General features: G+C 40.3%; 1 protein-coding gene across 2 annotated transcripts in view; it reads right to left on the reverse strand.

Annotated features, from left to right (window-relative positions):
- Positions 1-26,534, reverse strand: part of LOC126354714 (diuretic hormone receptor-like) — a 1,166,839-nt gene that overhangs the window by 928,155 nt on the left and 212,150 nt on the right. For both annotated transcript variants that reach the window (XM_050004564.1, XM_050004563.1), the window contains exon 2: positions 7,320-7,352. The gene's annotated coding sequence lies outside the window, so the exon portion shown is untranslated. The remainder of the gene's footprint in view (positions 1-7,319; positions 7,353-26,534) is intronic.

The raw sequence follows: 26,534 nt of genomic DNA on the forward strand, positions 1-26,534 counted from the left end.
CATGAAATCGGGCTGTCAGCGTATGTAGCAACGAGTTTTATGCTGAATGATGGTGAGAATCCGCATGTATTTATGTCCTAGTTTGTCACGAGGTGTTTTATACACCTCCAACCCCAGAAAAGAAATCGTTTCGTTTTCACTTATAGTGTGAACTGTATATTCTTATGCAGGCTTTTGAGGTGCATACGGAATTTGTTTTGCTTTTGTGGCCATATGACGATCGTGCCGTCTGTGTACGTCTGTCAGCAACCTGGGGACAGTGGAGCGTAATTTCATTGATGTGAAATGACGGTTGCCATGGAAGCTTAAGCACTTATTCGTCGGTGGAGTTTGCGTACCAAACTAGTATTAATCCTTACGTTGGTTTTCAGATGAATTGCTCCGTTTATCCAAGTGACGAATGATTGAAACACCTGCTGATAGCTTCCGTCACAGTAGTTGCCAACAACGTATTTATGAAATTAATTACTGTTTAATGGAATAACATATATTCACCCGTCACACTTCAAACGTTGAAAGATGACAATGCAGGCTAAGCATAAGGGATGCAGTTCACTGGCATAGATCTGTCAGGCGGTCTGTAGTACACGGTTGCAGAGCAGTCAGGCGTACAGCTTTTGGCGCATTCGGTGTCAGCATTCCGCAGCGGATTTTGGCACAATATGTCTCTTTGATGTCTGCGGTACAGGTATCACTCGACAGTCGTGGCCCAGTACTCTTAATTACGCACTGACACAGAAACGTGAGAACAGATGGTACTGTGGGGCAACGGAGAACATGAAGTCAAGAGCCACTGAAAACAGTCTGGTGTAACCTCTCCCGTGACGGTCCTCGAACTGCGGAACTAGCTCGTGTCGCTCCCTGATGAATAACGGAGAGGTGTTCATGCTGTGTGAACGGTGTCGTATGAAATTTTAAGCTCATCCCTGATAACTGGTCATCACTATCACGTCAGCATTGGCAACATCATACAAAAGGTACACTATTCGTCATGCCAGGCGTAATCCCTAGAAATAAGCAGCAATAATTGACTCAGTTAGCTGATAAAAATAACTAGGTTTAGTAATTTTTGAGGATATTAAGTTGAAAAGCAAATGGCAGGTAAATTAAGCAGCAGACTTGAGTTCAGTGGTAACATATTCGGGAAATGGAGTCTAGAAAGATCGTCAATCCACTCAAACAACCCATCCCAGAATATTGCTCGTGTATGTGTGAACCATACGACATATTACCAAAAGAGATATCAAAAATGTGTACGAAAATGTGCTGCACTTATTGTCATTTTATCTGAAGTACTGGTATTGGCAGATGTTTCAAGACAGTGCAAACCATCCTCATCAACTACCAAAGTTACAAGATTCCGTATTGAGTGAGCAGTTTACGAACAGACTACCGTGTGTTTGATATCACTTCCGTAGGATCAGCGTACGCAAGATTAGTTTAATGACAGTCGACACAGAGGCGTTTAAGCTCTTATTCTTTCGATTTCCGTAAGCGAATGGTGTGGAAGGTGTCCTCTTCTGTGGTAAACTGAGTAATGCTCTGTACCAAGCTCTTATCTGTGGTTTATACATTACTAATATAGATGTAGATCATCATCGTCATACTGTGACATCTGTTGTTGGAGAAATTCCTCCAGAAGACTTCTTCACGCAACACTGCTACCATACATTCCCTTGGCTAAAAGTTCTAGCTACCTCTATTGCGTTGTCATATAACCCATTATAATATAATCCATTCCAATATCCTCTCTTTTCTTCTTCTGTCTCAGAGAGTAATACATTCTCTTGGCTAAAAATTCTAGCCACCTCTACTTAGTTGTAATGTAACCCATTATAATACAATCCACTCCAGTATTCTCTCTTTTCTTCTTCTCCCTCTGAGAGTAATTTTTACACGCAGTTCTTCTTCGTCATTTTATGATGTGTTTGCGGAGGATTAGAGCTGCAAGAGGTGTAACTTGAAGTTAAATTCCCTGGAAAATTAGAACTGTGTGCTATACCGAAACTCGAACTCAGAATCTTTGCCCTTCGCAAGCATTTTCTCTACCGACTGAGCACCTAAGCACTCGTGGTTACTGATTTACGTCCGCCAGTACCTCATCTAATACATTAAGCTGCCAGCGCATGCTTCATTGCAGAGTGAAAAATAGTGGATAACTTCCTATGAAAGGAAAACTGAACGTTGGAAATTTTAACACTGTGGAGGCACTGAAAACTATAATGGGCTGTTTGGAAGCTAACAGACGTAATAGAGATTAATAAAGAGACATGTAAAGAGGACAGAAATATCTGATTGTATTATTTTGAAGCAATATCAACAGAATCGGAGAACAGTTAACACATGAAAGACGGTAAAAAGAAAGTTACTTTGAGCAACTCAGTGACTGACCTTCCCTTCTGAAGACTGTACCAAAACTAGTAGGAAGAAATAGAATGTAAGAGGATTTGTGAGAAATGATAAAATATGTGAAGGATGACGCAAACATTGCAGGCATGGACCACTCGAACGCTAAAGTACGAAGGCTCATTCTCGGGGGAACGTTGTTTGGAGAAACCGTGATGCTAGGTTTCGGCTAAATATATCTACACATCATACTGAAGATCCTGTCACAAGATTAAAAGAGTGTGTAATTTGGACAGTACCAGAAGGTATCAACCCGGCTATTATCACTGATTGTTACAGTTGGAACTCGGGTAGTAGACTAGACCCCGTCTATTTTCAGACATACATTTACTCTGTAACCGATCTTCGATGAAATGTAAAGCAAGATTCGGAGTACAACTACATTTGAATATATGAGGCTTACCGTTATTGAACTCTGATGCACGAACGAGACAAACTGTAAATAGTCTGCAATAGTGATTTGTGACACAAGTGAAAGTACTGAGAGTTGATCGGTACAAAGGAAATGACAGATGAAAATGATTTATCCAGCCAATAGGCACAACAGAGGCCCTAGTTAATATCGTTGATAGAAGATGGCAAAATCAGTTGAAATTATGGCACCGACAACTAGCAATATAAATTGTCCTGAAATGAAATAATCAGTTTGCAGAAGTAAGACATAATATACTAACCGTAGGCTGTGTACTGAAGGTATTGTATGAGAAGGAAACGGAGTACATCGAATACAAAATCCGATCATTCTGGGGATCAAACAGATAGTTAAGTAGGACCTCACATTGTCAGAGAGTTTCACATATTTATGGTCGAGTTTTTTTTTGGTCTTCAGTCTACTGACTTGTTTCATGTGGCCCGCCACGAATTCCTTTCCTGTGCTAACCTCTTCATCTCAGAGTAGCACTTGCAACCTACGTCCTCAATTATTTGCTTGACTTGACGTATTCCAATCTCTGTCTTCCACTACAGTTTTTGCTCTCTACAGCTCCCTCTAGTACCATGGAAGTCATTCCCTCATGTCTTAGCAGGTCCTGTCATCCTGTCCCTTCTCCTTATCAGTGTTTTCCACATATTCCTTTGCACTCCGATTCTGCGTAGAACCTCCTCATTCCTTACCTTATCAGTCCACCTAATTTTCAACATTCGCCTATAGCACCATATCTCAAATGCTTCGATTCTCTTCTGTTCCGGTATTCCAACAGTTCATGTTTCACTACCATACAATGCTGTACTGAAGACGTACATCCTCAGAAATTTCTTCCTCAAATTAAGGCCGGTATTTGATATTAGTAGACTTCTCTTGGCCAGAAATGCCTTTTTTGCCATAGCGAGTCTGCTTTTGATGTCCTCCTTGCTCCGTCCGTCATTGGTTATTTTACTGCCAAGGTAGCAGAATTCATTAACTTCATTGACTTCGTTACCATCAATCCTGATGTTAAGTTTCTCGCCGTTCTCATTTCTACTACTTCTCATTACGTTCGTCTTTCTCCGATTAACTCTCAAACCATACAGTGTACTCATTAGACTGTTCATTCCATTCAGCAGATCATTTAATTCTTCTTCACTTTCACGCAGGATAGCAATGTCATCTGCGAATCGTATCATTGATATCCTTTCACCTTGTATTTTAATTCCACTCCTGAACCTTTCTTTTATTTCTATCATTGGTCGAGGTAATAATTTTTAATTCATTAATGTTAGTGGTACCTTGGGTATTCCGAATACATGAAACTGACATATCAAATTCACAAATTCTGCATAAAATTGTGTACAAAGTATGCAGTGAACATCAGTAGATAAAAATGAAAAATTTCAAATGATACATGACATATTCATTGACAGATGATTAAAATAATAACCAGAAGAATAAAAATGTCACTTGGAAGAATTCGGTAAAGAGAAGCTGAAATAGCTGCCAGGCGCTCTATTGTATTACTTCAAGTAATGTAATCTAAAGCTACAGAGCTCAACAACCACTAAAGTGGGTAAATTAATCGGAAAGAATAATATTTTGGCTTCGGAAAATGCAGAATATTTTCATAGTGTGTAGGGATGTAATTTACTATTTATTTGTTTGCTCTTTTCCATTAGCCTGCGATCTAGGTACATGATCATACCATAAGTAGCATATAAGTCAGTATATATGAATATAAGAAACAATATTTAACATCACATTAAAATTAGTTAGTGTAACTATATAAAGATGAACAGAGGGTATTCAACAATATAAGGTGGAATGATAGTTAAAAATTCCGAGGAATTTGACGCTAGAAGAATAGAGTTTAGTATCCAACCGACTACAGAGCAGTGAGAAACAGTCAGATAAGTGAAGATCAAATACGGAGATACTACAGGAGTATTTCAAAAGTTACGGGAAGATTGTGATCGAAAATGTGCAGTAGTAGACAGGATTGGCAAGAAAGACGAGCATGGTCATATGTGAATTCAGAGGAAGGGACGGCTGAGTGGAACATCAGCTACGGCATGAGCGGATAATGCGCGGTTTGCGAAGCATTAGAGGAACACATTGGGATGAGGAGACAAAGGTGATAATATACAGAAGAGACCACAGTGAGTACACACGTATAGCTGAAAACTTTAATACAAGAGATGAAGAGATGAGGTCACCTGACGTTGGTGGATCTAATGACTTACTTTATTTTCAGTTGTTACGGATTATTATAAAAAAGAAAACCAACAAACAGCTGACTTTCCGAAGAAAAACAAGCTTAATACTCCCATGTGACAAACAGATGATTTGTAACTGCATATACTGGGACTACAATTGCAAATAATTGTGGGAGTTAACTCAGAACATTGGTTTATCGTCTGACAGCTAGGTACTGGAGACCAGTTACATTCTTTGCACCCGCTAATATTATATGGACCGTAAAGATTTCTTCCATCGCAAGGGAACACAACGGTTACCTGGTATCCAACACCACTGCGCGAGTCAGCATCAAGAAGGACACAGGGAGATTAATTAATCAGTAATAGTTAGGAAATATTCACAATTATTTGAAACTGGATGTCCACGTTAGTAAGTCTTTACATAGATACTACAGTAACGAGAAGACATTTCGAGGACATTGTCTTTAATGCATGGTAAAGATAACAAATAGTGAATAGCTACGCCCCCTTTTATTAATTTAAAAGATTTCGCTACAAACCGATAAATATGCAAAAATGTACTACAGGGATGATTAAGTCACATCTCCTTCCACATGGTCTGTGTAAAGTAAATAATCGTCTAACCACTATATTGGTACTTACCCGTAAAAATATGAAGTAATTAGTTTTTTAAAGACTTCTCCGGAAGACAAAATTTGTTAATTACACTGTAAACAAATTCGGAAACTTCCTTATTTAATTTTTACAGAAAAATGTCTCCTAATACGTCCACTCGCTTGTCGATGAATTCCAAACACCTGCAGAAAAGGTAAGTGATCTGGTTCCATACGACAATCAATAATGTCACAAAACTGAATTTGTAATGTGAGCTGAGCGATGATTTAAAGAAAGACTGGTCGACGCTGTCTACTTATGCACCATTTCAGCTCTCTCATTATCAGCAACACACGTTCCAAGAGCAGTGGCTTATGGTACCTCATGTAATTTCAGCTCCGGGTGGAAAAGGCAGGCGAGAATCGTCGACGGATGTGTTCAACGCAATGATTATAACCACTCAATACCTGTGTTACTAAAAGAGTCTACATGTGGTTTTCATGATCCTAGGGGTTAAAAAAAAAAAAAACAAAAAAATAAAAAAAATAAAAAAAACTGAAGTTATATGCTTGCTTGTGGGAATTAGCGCAAACACTTTCATACATGAGAATCAACAATACAGGTTGGAAGTTTTAAGCGAACGGATGGATTTCGGTGTCCAAGGAATACGATATTCTGAGAAACGACAGCATTCTTATCAGCGAGTATTACACTGTGAGAAACTGACAAGTCGAATGAAGTTACACTCTGTGGCAAGCGGATGGATTAGTTTGACCGAAACATCGCGGGCGTTAAATTATAAAGAACATTGCCCCTCTGAATAAATTTGGTAAACCTAGCATTGTGGCGTTATCCTATACTTATGGCTTCCGATTTTGATTACTCGGTTCATGATTTCTGATATACCGCATGAAACTCTGAATAACAGTGTTTTGTGTGCGTTATGTCCAGTACAAAAACTGTCGCAGTTATGAAACGGTAGCCATAAACTTGGCATGAATCAACCGGAACTGTCACCATCAAGGCTACTGAACACAAGAGGCAATAATCAGCCGTCTGATGGGGGACTTCTCCTAAATAGTTTACCAACCTATTTGGCCGTATCACAAGAATGAAACATCACTGTTACCAGTTTCTAAGAGACGTTGCCAACTTAATTACTAAAGATGTAATTTTTTTAATAGAAATCCTACCAGGAATAATTTCATCGCTAATTCGTTCAGTTATGAGAACTTGTTTCGTTTACAATTTACTTCGAATATTTCAAAGTCCCTGCTACAATCACTCATTTGTGTCGATCTGCAGAGCGCACTGGCTGTTGTGTAATCAAATTAACTACAGCACTTATATACATTTGCCCTCAAATATGCTACAGTTTACTGTCATTTCAATAAACATTGTACAATATAATCGTCAGAGATTACTAGTCTTCCACTGACTACTGATTTCTGCTTATGGGGTACATTTATTTTATAATGAACGTGAAATTTGCCTTGCGATATTGAGTTTTGCAAGTGAGAGGCGGTTGCACTGAGATTACATGATACGGTCTCACAGCCTTATTGCGCTCTACGAATGTTTCGGGTTGCTAATTATTACGGTTTTACTCTAAACGACATTATTATAGTAACTTTATGCACCGGTCAAACAGACATGCACCTCGGACACAAACTACTGAAAGGTTCACTTACCTCTGCGAACACCTTGGTGCTGCAGGTTACGCGCTACCTGTAACAAATATGCAATATTGGATCACAACAAGTTACGAAAACGGAAGAGAGAGAAGTGTCATTGCCATAAATTGAAATCAAAATGTTCATTAAAGGAACAGATCTAACAAGGTAGAGAGTACCACTAAGAAGAATGAGTTTTACATTACAACATTTTCCGATAAACAAAGTTACCTTTCCTAAGTTTAAGCTATTTACTTAATTTTAACAAAGCAGTTTACTAACCTTCAGCATGTGGTGCACAGTTAAAAGCCATTAGTCTACCTTTGATCCTAAAGCGCAAGTGTGGCTGTAAAACATTTTATACTTCAAATATCGAAGACGTTGGTGGCAAAGGTGCCATCACATAACTGAAATGAAACGAAATTAAAGAAAATTCAGGTTTAAACAAAGATTCGAAATTTGCTAAAACACAGCCCTCCACAAGTTTGAAGTTTTGTAGCAGAACTTCGTTCAGTAACACACCACCACACGGCTATTTTTGCTCCTTCGTCATTAACTTTCTGCTTTAAATTAGCTGCTCAGGTTTCCACAGTAAATAGACATTTTTGGAGCGTAAAGTGTGCTGTAACTAATAATAGGATACTACATGAAACCGAATAGGAAAGTAGAAAAACATTAAAGTAAAAAAAAGAAATGTAGGCTATTATAGAACAGTGGAATAAGTTTCTGACAATACAACCCTGAGGAAAAATTAAAAGTGGAGTGGGAAAAGAAGAAGGGTAGTGCGCTGCGTAGGGGTGGGAGGCGACGGAGGGAGGGAGAGGTTATAGCGTTTGTCATGAGGAACAAACTGAGGACAGGAGTCCATGGCATGAATGTCATCCAACTATGCTATGGGACGTCTACAACTTAGGAGCCGGCGCCTGACGCTAGGCAACCCTTTCGGCAGTAAAAGTCGCTAGGCAATCCCTTCGGCAGCGAAAGTGAATTTTTGCACTGACGAATCGTAGGCGAAACGTGTAGGAATATTATTTGAAATTTATTGATCGCGATTGATTTCTGCGATAGCCAGTGGAGAAAATGGAGCTATCTGCCCAGTAGACAGCCCTTATTTCCTATGAATACGAAGTTCTGTTGCGTCGTTGATGACGGTGTCGGAACACGTTTCCACCCGTATTATATACACATAAAGAAAAGTGCTGGAGATTCCTGGAGAAAAATAAACAGCGGATGGAAACCCGTGTGCGAAACCGTCATCCACCGAGGGAACAAAGCAACAACGCTTTCGTAGGCGACAACGCCTCCCTACACAGGAGCTAGCTGCGTATCCTCCTCTGCCGATCGTGGCAATCAGTCGCGATCACTGAATATCAAATCAACATTGCTAGACTTTCTGCCTTCAGTTCGTCAGTGCAAAACTTCACTTTTACAGCCAAAGCCATGGCCTAGCGTGAGGCGCTGGCGGCTAAGATATGGACATACTGTAGCTTCGTTGGACGACGTTTCCAGAGAGGGGTTCATAATGGGTTCCCATACGGACGGAGTTTCTTTTTCAGGACACCGCGTGCAACTTATCGAAGTTTTACAGTTTCGTTTTGTAGCACCCTGTATACATATTGAATATTAATTCCTTTTCCTGTCTCACAGTGAGGTCGTTCTACGCAATGAATCTTAGAGACTGCCCCGAGCGTATGATGCAAACCGCAAAACGATAAAATAGATTTTCCAGGAACAAATCAATAAAACGTATGACACCATAGATGTGAGTCCTCCAGAATGAAACTACATAAATACTCAAGCACGACAAATTTGCAGCGCAGGAAGGAAGGAAGAAGATCGTTCTCATATGGTCATTCTTTCTCTAGCATCCTATGTTCCTGTTCCCTCCTGCCCTCTCCCCTCAGCCCACCCCCTACCTCTCCACACACACACACACACACACACACACACACACACACACACACACACACACAAAGGGGGAGAGAGAGAAAGAGAGGGGGGGGAGGGAGGGAGAGCGGTGGTCAACAATCGATAAATAGGTTACATCTAAAACTCTCTCCTGTACTTAATAAACGAACGGAATTTGTCTAATGATCTACAGTATGATGAACAAACAACTAAACACTAAGTGAAGTAAATCTGTTTACGATGTACTAATAACAGATGAACATCAGTGCGTTAAGGCTGCGCACCTTTGGCTATCGATTTGGACGCTACTTCCTCCACATCACGAGCCGTTGTAAGCTACTGAGGAGATTATTGATTATATGTGCCAATATATTTACTTACAAAGAACCGTCGAGCTTGTACCTGACTGAGGAGCAGCCTACCGTTATTTACGGTGAATTTTCATTGCTGATTTAAATGAACAAAAGTAGAATATTAGTTAACCATTAAGTTACTATTGAAGAAACAGACACTGATTTTGACAGAAATATTAACTGAAAGAACCAAATTGCTCCACTCCATATTTTTCCGGTCCTTTTGTCTCGTGGTGGAAATGTCCGAAATAATATTACATTGCCCATATTATAAGCATTTGCTGTATGTGACTGACATAGATAACATCAGTACCTTTAGTATATGAAGTCAACCAAGTGACACCAAACATCCTCGAGAACAATTTACGGAAAGCATACCTGAACGCAGATATATGCTTCAGTGTAAGCGTTTTGCGCAAGTAATACGGAAAATAATCTTTGTCCGAAATAGTGCAGTAGGAAATACGGCTCATCTCGTAAGCCATCTAGAGATGTAAGTGCAACCAATGGAGAAACCAGTATCGTGACGGGTGTAATTGAATTTGAAAGCAGAACCCGTCGAATGATAGTTTGTTGCTGTAAATTTAAATGTGTGTAGCTTACTAGTATCGGAATAGAGAATAAAACTGGCTGGTTGACGTCTAGCACGAGTTTGACTTAAAGTAATCGACCGAGTATATAAAGCGCTCTTACGTTGACAGTGGAAGGGTCGGCCAGCAACAAGTGCAGGTAGCTGGCTGTCTCGCAGAGAACCTGACCCGACCGGCGGCGTCGGCGAGGCGCGGCGCTAACAGGAGCCAGCCGAGTGACCGCCAGCCAGCTCCTCCAGATTGCCGGCCATTCCCGCTAACAGCCGGCGGCCGCTCGATGCCGGCGCGGCGCCACACACCTGCCGCGTCGGCTCTCCCTCGCAACGAGGCTCAGCTTGCGCTGGAACTCCTCCGTGTTTCCAGGGTCAGCGTGCTACGTGCTGCGCGCCTGACTCTGACTATTGAGGGGTACTTCTCACGAAACTAATCCATCCGATGTGAAATATATACAAGACAGTGGGGATGGCGATTGTCGTTGAAACGACCAGTTTTCGGTTGTATCGGCATTTTCCACACCAGTCTAACATGACTGTTAAAATCGCACAGAATAACCTGTTTCTGAAATACCAGAATATACGCTTTTTCTTTCTTAGTATTTTCTGTATAAGCGTAGGAATCGAACGAAGATTGGTAACTTTCGACACTCTGTTTCAGGTTACATAGAGTTGTAATAATAAATCCATCAGTAAAACAGAATAAAACATAGCCTTTCCACAGTCTGTTGCTTCTCTCAAAATGTCGTAAATGGTTGATTATATTGGAAAGGATTAGTATTTTCCTACCGATTCTAATTTTTTGAACTTGTGCCCAAACATCTAGTTGTAATCGGGGACCTCACCGCTATTTGGGCATTAAGAATAGTCAGTGCCAAAGACTGACAATTGAGTTTGAATTACTCTGTTTTCTTTGTTAATGAGTCCGATTCCAAGGTCTACAATCAGATAAGGGCAGAATTATGTAATAACAGACAGCATTTCAACTAGTTTCTTTTTTTTTTTTGTACTGTGGACGAACTGTTGTTAAGTTTTCAATTTATTACTGTTACCATAATTTCGTTCCTCTCTTATTAATTCATAGAAATAGCAGAGAAGTCTCTAGTCTTTTATAGCATATGAAGCCATGAACTTCACTGCTACGTCACTTCATAAACTTGTTTTCATAGATGGTTCCACGGTGCAATAGAACGGATGTCTTATGAAGACTGCGAGAAACGGCCAGGTTTTTTATTTTAAGTTCCTATTCGACCAAACTGCTGAGGTCATCGGTCACTAGTCTTACAAACTACTTAAACTAACTTACGCTACGGACAACATGCACACCCATGCCCGAGGGAGGACTGGAACTTCCGACGGGAGGAGTCGCACGAACCGTGGTAAAGCACCTGAGACTGCGGGGCTACCCCGCGTGGCATAGACCAGATGTTGGCAAGTCGTGCACCCTGCACTAACAAAGCTACCTTAAACCACAACACACGGTAACAGTGACATCATTCTCTTGACGATGTTGTACAAATTTTTTTGACATGTATTTCTTGCTCTTTTCCGTTGGCATCGTTATTAAAATAGCACTGTTCTCTATTCCCATTTTCTATAACAAAGCAGTACTTCAAACCAATGCGAATTGTACAAAATAAAAATAGTTCCTTTTCTCAAAAAGGGTTATCTAAAAACGAAAAATTTGAGAACCGCTGCTACGGGCGGCAGACACATAAAAACAATGTTATAACTGAGACCAAACAAATACTGAGAACTACTGATTATTCAGAACGTAGATACCAATATCGGTTTTAACAGGTCGCTTTTCCCCATCACTATAAGACAGTAGAAATACTGTCAGACTTCAGGAAGAATGCACACTCGTCTGCAAAACTTGAGAACCACAAATATTTTTGAATCATGTGTCCCTCACAAGTAAAACAGCTCTATGAAAGTGAACATACTTAGAATTGACTTCTGCAGTATATTACAGAAAATAACTGAAATAAAATCTCAATGATATGCACAGAAATTACACGTTCATTACTTGTATTTACAATGAAGTCACCGAGATTTGTGATGGCTCACTGGATGCTACAAGAGTTGGGACATGATACCTAATACGCTGTGAGTTCACTACGGATATCAGTGCACGCTCTGAAACGTGCTCCCATACTGGCCACTAGACTGGTGGGGGGTTCTTGTGGCACGGCAATCATTGGTCCTCCGGAGTAGTACGCAAGTGTTGGATGGATATTGGTGCGTGTGGACAGGCAGGTCAGTGCTTCTCCGAATAGCCTCTCCTTCAAAGAACTGCTTCTTCTGCACTGTTCACTAGGGTCACGCCCTAACATTCATAAAATAGGGTCTAATGTTATTCATATATGAATCAAAGGCTCTGATTTATTTGGTGCATAATACAGGTATCCTCGCTCTTGGTGATCACACTCAGTGGACCACAATTTGATTAGTATATCTGACATCTCGTTCACGTGCTGTCCTTCATCAAGGACACAGCCACATCCGAATGTTCCACAAATGTGGATACTGCAAGATTCAGTCAGCAGGACTATTGGAGGCCACACTGTGGATCGTTTCAAACTCAGTCAGGCGCCGGCAGAGCCTTTTCACATGTGCATGCATCATCTCCGTCTCCTTCTGAGTGCTGACTTGACAAATACGCTACAAGACCTGGTACCAACACTAAACATGAATCAGTCCTAAACGCTCTGGTGACAATTCTGTCACAGAGAATTGAAATGACAATTTATTATTTGCATACCTATTGGTAACGTTTACTTATATCAAGTTTTTTTGCCAGGAGTGTATATACTTGCGGCATTAAATATATACACTACTGGCCATTAGAATTGCTACACAAAGAAGAAATCCAGATGATAAATGGGTATTCATTGGACAAATATATTATACTAGAACTGACATGTGATTACATTTTCACACAATTTGGGTGCGCAGATCCTCAGAAATCAGTATTCAGAACGACCAACACTGGGGTCCATGAAACGCCTGGGCATAGAGTCTGATAAAGCTTCGATGGCGTGTACAGGTACAGCTGCCCATGCAGCTTCAACACGATACCACAGTTGATCAAGAGTAGTGCATGGTGTATTGTGACGAGCCAGTTGCTCGGCCACCAATGACCAGACGTTTTCAATTGGTGAGAGATCTAAAAATGACTCTGAGTACTATAGGACTTAACATCTGTGGTCATCCGTCCCATAGAACGTAGAACTACTTAAACCTAACTAACCTAAGGACATCACACACATCCAAGCCCGAGGTAGGATTCGAACCTGCGACTGTAGCAGTCGCACGGTTCCGGACTGAGCGCCTGAACCGCTAGACCACCGCAGCCGGCGTGAGAGATCTGGAGTATGTTCTGGCCAGGCCAGCAGTTGAACATTTTCTATATCCAGAAAGGCCCGTACAGGACCTGCAATATGCGATCGTGCATTATCCTACTGAAATGTAGGGCTTCGCAGGGATCGAATGAAGGGTAGAGCCACGGGTCGAAACACATCTGAAATGTAACGTCCACTGTTCAAAGTGCTGTCAGTGCGAACAAGAGGTGACCGAGACATGTAACCAATGGTACCCCATACCATCACGCCGAGTGATACGCCAGTATGGCGATGACGAATACACGTTTCCAATGTGCGTTCACCGCGATGTCGCCAAACACGGATGAGACCATCATGATGCTGTAACCAGAACCTGGATTCATCCGAAAAAATGACTTTTGCCATTCGTGCACCAAGGTTCGTCGTTGAGTACACCATCGCAGGCGTTAATGTCTGTGATGTAGCGTCAAGTGTAACCACAGCCGTGTTCTCCGAGCTTATAGTCCATGCTGCTGCAAATGCCGTCGAACTGTTCGTGCAGATGGTTGTTGTCTTGCCAACGTCCCCATGTGTTGACTCAGGGATCGAGACGTGGCTGTACCCTCCGTTACAGTCATGCAGGTAAGATGCCTGTCATCTCGACTGCTAGTGACACGAGGCCGTTGGGGATGCAGGACGGCGTTCCCTATTACCCTCCTGAACTCACTGATTCCATATTCCGCCAACAGTCATTGGATCTCGACCAACGCGAGCAGCAATGTCGCTATATGATAAACCGCAATCGAGATAGGCTACAATCCGACCTTTAGCAAAGTCGAAAACGTGACGGTACGCATTTCGCCTCCTTACACGAGGCCTCACAACAACGTTTCACCAGGCAACGCCGGTCAGCTGCTGTTTTGTGTATGAGAAATCGGTTCGCAACTTTCCTCATGTCAGCGCGTTGTAGGTGTCACGATCGGCTTCAGCCTTATGTGAATGCTCTGAAAGCTAATCATTTGCATATCACAGCATCTTCTTGCTGTCAGTTAAATTTCGCGTCTGTAGTACGTCGTCTTCGTGGTGTAGCAATTTTAATGGCCAGTAGTGTATATAAATGAAATAGATCTGATAAGTGTGAGTAGGACTCGCACTCCTAGTGCAAACTACGAAATTAATTTTGTATATGGTGATTGATCTATAGGCTTTGATTGGTGAGGTTGCGAGTTTCAAAATATGTGACATGCAATGTACAGCTTGACAGTCAGTTTAGTAGTGTGTTGGCCCTCCTTTGCAAGTTGATACAGCAGCTGTTCTGCGTGTTATGGATTAGAAAAGTTCTCGGTAGATATCTGGAGATATATAGCATTAGGTGACTACTCACACGTCACGCAACTGCCTTGTGGCCGTGGAGCTAGCTTTTGACAGCTTCCCAGATGTATCGCAACGGGTTCAGATCAAGGCAATTCGGTAGAAAAAACATCAACTTGAGTTATCTGTCATGTTCCTCCAACCCTCCAACTCTTGTCGTCAGTTACCCTGCTGGAAGATGCCATCATCTTGGGAAAAAATACCAAGCATAAGGTGATGTAAGTGTCGGCAATAATTATTACATACTCCACAACCGTCAGAGCGAATTTGGCTGTCAGGCCCCAGGGAATCCCATGTGAATGTCTCTCATAACATAGGAATGCCCACACTGGCCTGTGTCCCTCGTGCAGTGTGCGTTCCCAGCAGGCATTAGCCTGGAAGACGGCCTATTTGGACATGACCATCAAGCTAGTGTATCTAGAAAACGTGATTCACCCGACGAGGTGACACTATTTCATTGCTCCACGACTCGAACTCAATGAACTCACTGCAAACTACTATTGAAATTGACGATGATGTTACTTCAACGTAGGGCCTGCTTCAGAATAGTACTCTGTCGGCAAATCCACATCAGAGCATCACCTACCCTGCTGTATAGGGAGGGGAAACCTCCGAAATCAACATTCTTTGCTGAAGCGTGTCCTTCCAACATATTGCCACTTATTCGCGGCTTTAGCGCCCTTTAACTGCTTTCCATAGATGCTCCAGTTAGTAGGTCGTGGACAGCGGACGCAGTTCATCGTTCCTGAAATGTTCGTTCCAAAGCACTATGCCATGACAACCTGTCCTTTGTCAGAGTCGCTTATGTCACCTGATTTCCCACTTTTCGGCCCATATCGCTACTAGAATGATTCCCCATTTACCTTTGGTCCATTTATAAGCGTTCCTTACAGCGTTACGTCCCCACAGCATCACCAGGCAGCATTAAATCTTGCTGCGCGCAATGGTCGTAATATTTCAGCTCATGATCGTAAGGGGCTGTATCATTTGAGTGCACTGATTTAGAATCTTAAATGTTGTACACCAACATGGGATTTGGGAGCATTCACTTAGAAGCTTAAATATTTTAACCCATAGTGGGATTGTTGATCTTAGAATTTTACATAAAATGATACTAATACACGCCAGCACTTCTCTGGTAGTGATATCAGAGAGTTTTGGGTGCACTGTGGGGCTTGTTATCTATGGCTGTAGAGGTGCAGCAGCGTTGACTGGTGTGAGCTCTCAGGCTTGAGTTGGCCAACGAACGAGAAAGGAAACACATGGACCGCAGGATTTCCATAGGTAACAGCCAGCTTGTGTAATGGAGTGAGCGATGTGGACAACCCTCAGTCGTGGCCATCGAGTGCAGGCTACTTATCTGCCACCTCTCTGTGGTTTGATTGCAGTACGGCGCGTGAATGCTGAGGCACATCCAACAGTGAATGCAGGTCATATGCACGTCATGACCCTTGTGTTGTATACCAAATACGATCCCCGGATGGACACTTCAGACTCACCGGCAGTAGATGTAAGTTGTCGGCTTGCTACTTTCTTACTACTGTATGTAGAGTAGAGCACTTGGGTATATGCTACACATCTCTTTTGGTATGGACGATAGAGTGGCGGCATCAGATTAGTATGGTCCTCAGAGGCGGCTACAGGAAGATTTTGACCATGTGTGCGAGTGAATTTGTTATGTATGCTAGTAATTGCTTTATTTTTATTATGGTATCTTTGATGTCATGTTTGTCAGGTTCATTGTGTTACTGTTACTCGCTGCACTTGAACTAGTGTTTTCGTTAAACTATCAAATATGTGGCCTGTTTTCGAATGCAATGTCAAATTTCTTTTCTTATTTCTCCATGTTGGTTGACGTCAGTTTCTAACTCTGTTTGTATCCACGTGTGTTGCGTGTTCTGAGGGACAGCGATGATTTAATGAGAGGCTAAACTGTACTGCTTCCGGTCTTTTCAATACAGTTACGCATTTATTGCCCTTAGATGCTGAGGCTGTCAATTAGATGTTTCCAGATATGTGAAGCTGTTGATTTCGTAATGTTTCGTGCGTCCGTTGCACCAAGGCTGTGTGAAGACTTCGATGTACATTAAGGTAATTGATGTAAAAGTCATGTATGACATTTTTGGAAAGTTTTGTGTCGGATATTTATTTCAGAGGATTTCCTCTCTGCTTGTAAATGTATCATCGCTTGATTCTGAAAGTTTAGTGCGCTATTTGCGCTACGTTTAAAATAATTGGTGTACTTGTTTTATGAATTATGTGTGTTTATATTCAGTAAAGCTTTTACTTGAAAATTTGGTGATTGCTTGCCTTTCACTATTCCTAAACAGACTGTATCACTGGTTGTGATATTTGTAGTAATGGTAAATTTAAATATTTGTTATGACAGCTTTTGCATTGTAGTGATCTTATGCGTTCAGTTTAGTCATCACTTTTCGTGAATCGGTGGGCCGTAATAGTATGCAAATATCTGAGTTTCGTTATGGCTTGTGTATTAAGTATACTACACGTTACTGCCACACATACTCTCAAAGACAAAAGGGGAAGATGGTCCACGAAGGTATTATCCGAATTTAACGGAAATCGGGAGATGTGATGTACATGTATAGAAAAATAAATCGTTACTGATTCCGAAAAACTGGATGACTTATTCAAGAGTAAGAGCTTCATAATTAAGCAAGTCAATAATACGTTGATCCAAATCCGGCCCTTACGTAAGCAGTTATTTGGCGTTGTACTGACTGGATGTACTCCCTATACTGTCCAATTGGAACATTAAATCGTGAAAATCTCGAGATGGTTGGAAGACCCTGCTGATAATGCTCCTAACGTTCTCATCTGGGCAGAGACTGGGCGACCTTGCTGGACACGGTAGCATTTGGCTAGCACGAAGAAACCAGTACGCACTCTAGCCGTGGGCAGGTGGGCACTATCGAGCTGAAATGCAAGCCTAGGATAACATGCCGTGAAGGACATAGAATATCGTAGAATTACGGCTGTGCTGCAAGGATGCCAGGGATGACAATCAAAGGTGTCGTGCTATGAAAAGAAGTGGCGCCCGAGACCATCACTCTTGGTTGTCGGGCCGTATAGTGGACGAGACTCAGGCTCGCAACCCATCGCTGTCTGGGGTGTCACTAGAATCTCATTGACTGAAGTGAAATTTCCTTCGGTGATGTGTGCGTCTTCGAACTCAGGCCTAATGATCAATGATCAGTGGAGACGTGTATGGAGACGATTTAGGCAGCTGTGCAGGCCAAGTTGACTGTCATCCATCATAAAGCCGGAGGGCTAAGTATAATGGTGTGGGATGCCATTTGACTTGCAGGACCGTTTTGGTTGCTCGACGTGACACCCTGACTAGTAAACAAATCATGGAAAGCCCTAAATTTTCATTAAAATAGAATATATAGCTAGTAATAGAGAATGTAATAAATATCACCGACGGGCCCCTGAAGTTCAGTGGTATTTAAAGGGTTAACCTGTTTCAGTACCAAGAGTGTCACTTACTACTGAGTCTGTGAGTGAGCCAAACGTTTTTCCGGTAGTATCCTCGTGTCTTAATATATTTTTAAAGGCTGCGTGTAATATATTTGGTTTTGTGCAGAGGGATTCAAGAGAGATTAAAATGCCTAGTTTATTGTATTTTCTAATCACCAGAAGCTCTTTTTCTTTTCTGGCAGATATTTCGGCAGGATAAGACTAAAAATTTTCGTACGCATTACGTATGGCCCATATTAAGAACAATTAGATACGATGACGTTATCTCCTTGGTACTGCAGCCACCTTGATGGCAAGAGTCTAGTAGGCTCCGTTTCCCAAAGATTCTGTGAAATGTACCACTAAACCAGAGTGGATCGTGTAAATGCTACTTTACTTTACCTTGCACGTAACAATGTAGACCGTACCTTAGAAGGTCTTTCTGGCTTAACCAAATTTATTCTGTGTTCGTTACCTTTGAAATAATTATTCTCAGTTCGTCCTTTAAAAAAAGCTGACAGGCGATCAAACTTAGAAAATAATATATGAATCAAAATAATACAGAATCTAAAGTACTTTTAAACCAGAAACATTAGTGGAACAAACGGGAACAAATTTAAAACTTGGGACTACCAAACGTATTCCTTACCTTCTACATGATAATTTCACATAGTCAATCTTAACTGCTATAGTTTTATAAGTTCGCTGTTGTTTTCATTTTTTGAAATAACAGCTCACGCGTATAACACACCTATTGCTATAGAAAACCGACTAAATGGCACCGTAAGAAACATGCGTCAACAAATCTGGGGTAAATCTAGTGCCAGATTCAACATCTTGCGTCATTTACTTGCCACGAATTGCAATGTTTTCGGAAAAAAGAAACAAATAACAGCATTGTTGTGGAGATATTGCTGAGCAGTGTACAGAAGAAAGTTATCCATTGGCGCGTTAGCTTTCGGCGTATGGAAATTTCATTCTGCGTGCGCACTTTGCATCCCGTCTAGGTTTGAATACGGGGTTGTTACCGAGATTTGAATTTGAGATCATCGAGCAGGCCGGCCCCCGCCTTGATTGCGATGCTTCTGCCCGCCAGAGGTATTTACCTGCCAGTGAGGCGCGGGGGTTATACAGTATTAATTCGCCTTCGCCTGCTATCCCCAATTCCAGTTCCAGCTCCAGCGATTGAGCGCCGTGAATGAGGGACGGCCGCCAGAGGCGCGAAGCCACCGTGCACATTCAGCCGCTGTATGGACAGGACGCCGAATGAATGGGTAATGAGCAGCGCTTCGTACCGCTAGAGTCACTGGCAGAGTCAGCCCCCGGGGAAGTTCCTGCTTTGACGTCGGACTTAGTCAGAAGATAGGAGATTGCGCTATAATAGGACACATCACGGGAGGATACACGCTAGGGCTATAAGACGCCTGCGATTCGCAAGACATACCAACCAGCGAGAGTGTGTACTCAGTTATCGACTTGCTAACTAGCGTTAAATCCTTTTATTAAAATAACACGAAAAACTATTTGGCTGCTTGTGGCAGCTTAGAATATCAACTCTACTGGAAAGCTTTCTTTTTTAAGTTTCAGTAATGAAATATATAATATAAAGTAGATCACTTCACAATAGAAGAGAATGAATGCTTAGGACTGACTGACAAAGTAATTCTACAGAAATTATTTCTACTGTTTTTACATTAGCGAAGATAATAATAACCTCTATTCTCGATAACTCGTTTCTGTAATCAGTGCTACAGTCTTCGGATCAGGAAAGCACTTATACACTATGACTACATACAATACAGTTGTATGAGGTACAACATAAAACAAAAAAAAAACATAAATACAACGTATCTCGACAGACAGGTTATTGCATGCTTCGTAAAGTAGCAGTATAAATACTCTTTCTCTTGAATTGGCAGGTACCGTAGCAGAATAGAAGACCTGCCAATTCATAAGAAAGAGTACTTTTATTGCAACATTTCGAAATATGCAATGACCTGTATGTCGAGTTATGTAATACTTCTGTTTTTTCTTTTATATGGTGCTTGGCAGTGTACATCACGACTATTTAGTATATACTCAAACTACATAAATTCGCTCCAGGTCTGAAGATGGAAATACCAATTACTGAAACTATTTAGCGAGAATAAAGGTTACTATTAGAGATCTTGGGAAAGAAGTATATCTTCTGTAACGTGTTATCACAGACCTGCCCTTGCGGCTCACAATGAGTTGAAAGGAGTATACTGGGGCACACTTGTATGTGGCACCAGAATAAGGTAACAGTATCGAGAAATGAAAATGAAACTAAATTCTATAAGCGATGAATGTCTCTGACAGGCTTCATAATGCGAATCGCTGAATGTGTGCAACCACAGACCAAAGAAAATGTACAGCCAGTGTTGGAGTAAGAGAGTACTTGGCTCACAGTTGTAGGTAGCTGTCTGTGAAGGAAAGACGATGGAGTCCGCAGTTTCTGCGGTATGCTGCGAGAAGCCACAAAGAGTCAGATTAATTTAGGTATGTCACTACTGTTGAACATGGAAGAAGAAGTCTTCTAGTAAGTAAGTAAAGATTTAAATAATTATGATTTCTCTTTATTGCCAGTGTGTTCGTATAGTTGAGTTGGCTGATAATTTTAATTGCTGAGTAACCCCAGAATGCACGTAAACTATTTTGAGAATAACACTAGTTAAATATTTCATTTTTTTAATTTTTTAAAGATTTGTTGACAGAGCTATATGAGTAATGTAGCTTCTTTGTCAGATGTTTTTGAAGAAACAAGCTTAACTTGCAATATAATTTTGCTAACAAAACTCAGTAATTCACCATAATCTGTACCGCCTTCCAGTCCAGGTCACATATTTTTTAAAGAAGTTGAATTTTCTTAAATGCTCTCGTTTATCAGCCAAATGAATTTCATGTGCATTTCAAGTATTATGGCCAGAATTGCACACTTCTGAGCCTGTAGCTAGGATTTACAATTTTTTATGAGACACCAAAATATATCACGTTACTCTGCTGCTACTCTAGTGGTAAAACAGTTTAATTTATGTGTTATGTGCACATGGCCAAACTTATTACCTTTTAACAGGGTCACATGATTCAGTACCTAAGGGGATGAATGTATTTTGCAGTGACAGTATTTCTTAATTGTTATTGGGAGGGGTATTGCCTCATCGATTCGTAAAGTTTAGCTAACAATAAAATAGAGAAAGTACACCACTTACACTTACAACACGCAACACGAAAATTCAATTTCTGTATCCATTCTACAGTTAAGACTTCATTCAACACAATATTAAGGATTTAACTATATTAAAGAACGTTACACTGATTTCACTGAATATGATCTTAAAGCTTTTATTATTTGATACATAGTTTTACAAGGTTAACGTAGAGAAGCAACCTACTGGTTTTGTTTTCCCTTCTTTTGGTCTACTAGGGACATGTTGGCAATTCCATTTGCATTTTATTTGCTCTTCGTTTTTCTACTAATATTATTTCATTTTTGCACCACATCTTTGCACTACACCTCTCTTTATTCCTTCACATCTCTTTAAAGCAGTTTTCATACTCCATCTGCCTCGGTATCCTAAAGTTAACCCTTCTGAAAATAAAGCTACATGTAGTTTCTTCTACATTTATGGAGTATATTTCAATTTATTCTTTTTCGGATCCAACTTCCTGAACCTTTGCCCCCCCCCCCCCCCCCCACACACACACACACACACGAAGAATTTGTCAGCCGTTGTCAATTAGCCAGTGTAAATACAAAAAAATTCAATCTTCTTTTGCCTATTTCCTGTATGATAGCATACATTATATCATTCATTCTATTAAGAGTGTTTTTTCTTGTGGCGCCTAAGCTTTTAATGGTGATACCTCTCTCCAATATTTTTCTAGTGTGTCTATTTTATCCGGGTCCCATCGCCTTCATTTCCTACCTTTTACCAATTCCTTCAGTTTTAATGTACATTTCAGACCAATAGATTGTGATCAGAGCACACATCTGCCTCTGGAAAGATTTTAAAATTTAAAATCTAGTTCCTAATACCTGTTTAACCACTATATAATCAGACTGAAACATTCCATTGTTTTCAGGTCTCTTCCACACACACTGTCCTTTTTTGTTTGCTTCTTAAAACAATTGTTAGCGGCGATTGCATTATGGTCTGTGTCAAACTCTCTCAGGTCGCTTCCTCTTTCATCTCTTTCACTCAGTCCACATTCAACAACTATCTCTCCTTCTCTTCCTTTTCCTATTATCGAATTCAAGTTCTTCACCACAATTAAATTTTAATCTCCTTTAAATATCTGCGTAATTCCTTTTTTCTCATCATACATTTCTTCAATTTCTCCATCAACTGCAGAGCTAATTGTGATGTAAACGTGGACTAACGTGATAGGCGTTGTCGGTATAAATGTTAAAAAGCGTAGATGAAAATACACACTCTTCTCATACTCGCTAATTAAAAATATTATGTCCCCTAGTGTAGTTAGATAATATGTCTCTGGAGGTACCATTACATAAATTTTTGTACACATTATTAAGTACCAGTTTCTAATAAATGCAACCCCAAAGCAGTTGTGTTATGCCTCTGTGAATACTCCTTAAACCTTACGGTAACAGAACTGGCGGTGTGGTTGATATAATATGTTTTACTCACAGTTTTAGGATGCTGTGAACTTGAAAGCCGCATCTAACATATTTCCTGAAACAGTCCGCTATTGGCTGGGACATCGTGCCATGAAAATCCATTGAAATGTTCTTTGTTGGTTCTATTTTCTGTGTAAGTGAGCCCCGGCCTGTCGTTTATTATACGAGTACGTTACAGTAGCCTATTTTATGGGCGCGCATGTAATTAACAGAAAACCATTAGCTACTGATTTGCTTTAAAAAGCTTTGTTCTTTACACATTTAGCTTTCGGCCTAAGGTAGAGAAGGAGAGGATGAATTATTAAAGTGAAGAAGGCGTTTCGTTTCATGGAGGATTGCATGAACTGTCGGTGATGATACTATCTGTACATGCACGTTTTCTGAGAATCAAAAATTCATGTTCGTTGTCAATTTTATTAATAGTAAGGTGAAGGTAGTTAATGTTGTACCCTTATTCAACTTCCTTAGCAAAAGTTATATTCGTGTGCATGCTACCTTTTGCTTGGGCGAAAGCGTTAACCTCACTGGTAACTCTATCAGTTATAAAATGTCGGATATATACCGTTTATAATAATTTGTTTTTGATTTTAGCTGTGGAAGCTTGGTAAAAAGTTTACGTTCTATATCGTTCACAAAATTATCTGCTGAAGTACCAGACAGTTACCCTTCACAACCCCATGCTTCTGATAATTTGTTTTGTCACTGAGAAGTAGAGCAATTGTAAGCCAAAACAAGACCTAGAAGTTAGATTAGTTCTGTACACTGTGCAGTACGGAACTTTTTATGGAGTATGAGACAACGTGCTATAATTACCTTAGTTGCTTTGATCGGGACATTACTGTAAGGGTTTCTTACATCTTAGGACGTTAATGTCGCTTTATTTGGTGTATGTATATCTTTGATTGCATTTGGAAGCTCGGAATTGTTTTTAAACCTAGAAAAAGATCGAAGATGTAAACTGATGTAAGTTCATGGTTTAGATACTTTTAGTCTATAGCAGAGTGATGACGTATTGTTCACGTTCGGATGAGTTGGATTTTCTTCTTTGTGGATCTTAACTTGAGATGTAAGCTGGGTAAGTTTAGCATTCATCATTTTAAGCGATATCTTTTCATAATAAATTAGGAGCTGTCTTTCTTTCTGCACAATGCAGTCTGAGTCTTGTCAGTTGGATCGTCGTAAATTTCTAGTTTATGATTTTCTACGAAGAATTCTTTCGCCTTCCTAATGTAGTCATCTTTCATATAATAATTGTAATAATTTCCTTGTACGACTTCTCTTTCTCTTTGTACTGAGATTTCTTAAAGTACGGCTCTCATAATGCACAGTTTACATGAGCTATTTTGAATTGATAAAGCTTTATTGACCTTAATGTCTGTGTCCGCATTTTCTGGTTTCGTTATCCTAGCTGCTTTGTATCCCATTTTCGTCTCAATTATTTCTCGCTTAACATTTCCTTACTAACATTGGAGTGGTAATATGCTGTACAATTTTATCCAGCAAAATATTTTCATCATCACTCAGTACAAAACTTGTTAAGTTAGCTACCTTGTCACTGAAGCATAGTTGCCCAATGCCGTCCTTACTTTATACAATATTTACATTCTGGTTATGGGTCTATGTAGCCACCTATTGTTGTGTCTCTTTTCGATTTTCTCTGCATTATTACTAACCCTATTATAAATCACTTGTCACACACATTTAAAATATGTACAAGAAAGTACTGAATCCAGCTGATCTTAGTGATTCCAGCTGATATAACTTTGTTTTTAATTCATGAGGCAAGGACTCACCGCTTCTTAATTCCGGATTTCGAATAGTTCGGCGTCACTCCAGCTGCAAGACACTGCTTATTGACCTCAATATTCCTTATGTGTTTTCACCCATTTGGATTCATTACTATTTGATTTATAATTTTTTATTTTTTTGGGAAGTCCGTAAACTTGTTCTTATATATGTCGTTATTATTTTCTTATAAAATTCGCCACAAGAGCTTATCAGAATTATTGTCACTGAAGTATTTCCTTTCTAACAGTTTAAATTTGGTCTTGTTTTAATCTATTTCATGTCATTACTGTAATAACTTACACACCTGGTAGGCCTAGTACAGACTTTACTCAGTGTATTCACCTTTTTATTCGAAGAAGATTCAAGAATAGGCGTATGCCCACAGTAGCGACACCTGGCGAGCTTGCAACACAATCGTTTTGTGGGTACTGCACAGCATTTTGTTTTGAACAGTACCCTGCGATTGGTTGTTGTCGTTGGGTTGTTTTTGGGGAAGGAGACCAGACAGCGAGGTCATCGGTCTCATCGGATTAGGGAACGAAGTCGTCCGTGCCCTTTCAAAGGAACCAACCCGGCATTTGTCTTGAGCGATTTAGGGAAATCACGGAAAACCTAACTCAGGATGGCTGGACGCAGGATTGAACCATCGTCCTCCCGAATGTGAGTCCAGTGTCTAACCACTGCGCCACCTCGCTCGGTTCTACGATTGGAATGACTCTAGTATGGAACATATTTTACATAATTGCGACGATATTGAGCTAATGATGTCGTCTTTTGACGATGCCACTACTGCTTCATTACTTTAGGACATGTTTTCACAAGAGTTATGCCTCGTCATAATGCAAGAGAATAATTTACACATGTATATCAGTTATACTTCTTAAGGTCTATTATATTGTTTTCAGCTGTAAATAATCCCGTTGTTGCATGTGTGGTTTCCCCATGCTTTGCTGCAGATCTAGAGACGGTCATTGCTGAACAAAATCGGTACGCTAACGACTTAACCACTTCGTGATTAGAGACGGAAATAAAGAAATTCATTCTACAGTTATTTTGTAAGTTTTTCCTTCTGAATACCTTGTTTTCACAAAGAGTCTTTCTGGGTTTACAAGAGTGTAGCTGTTGTGTTACGTACCTAAAATAATTAATTGTTGCTCCATGTTAGGGAGTCAAGTCCTACCCAGTCCATTCTTTAGGAGCATAACTCATAATCTGGTGCAAATTTTCATTTCATCATATCTCTCTCTTATCTGATCCTGCCTATATATATATATATATATATATATATATATATATATATATATATATATATATATATATATATATATAGCATCTTTAGTAGGATATTCAGCTGAGCGATACCCCCCAAATATTTCATGAAATGTTCAAGATATCGTAAATTTACTTTCACCCAGATGGACTGAAAGGAAGTCTTTGCTGTACGCTATATAGTCTTTACTCTTATTTATGTATTCTATTTGATGTGATATCGGTAGTGTGTTGCATCTCCATGATACTGGTCAAAACAAGGACCGCAGAGGAAATGTTGTTTTCATTCCGTTTCTGTCCTTCACGTATGGCGAGTGTTGTTCTATTTGATAGAGAAAATGTCTTTCACCAACCAAGGGCATCTAGATATGCTGTTTCTTTAGAGGGAATCCGGATTGAACGCGAAGAAGATCAGTTTTACGGAGAAAGGTACAGACGATGTGTAACATCAATGAGAAATCAGCGACTATGCTGAAATACTTGGAAAGCTAATGGAGT

The sequence above is a fragment of the Schistocerca gregaria genome, chromosome 3 (assembly GCF_023897955.1).
Source record: "Schistocerca gregaria isolate iqSchGreg1 chromosome 3, iqSchGreg1.2, whole genome shotgun sequence".
Taxonomy (NCBI): domain Eukaryota; kingdom Metazoa; phylum Arthropoda; class Insecta; order Orthoptera; family Acrididae; genus Schistocerca; species Schistocerca gregaria.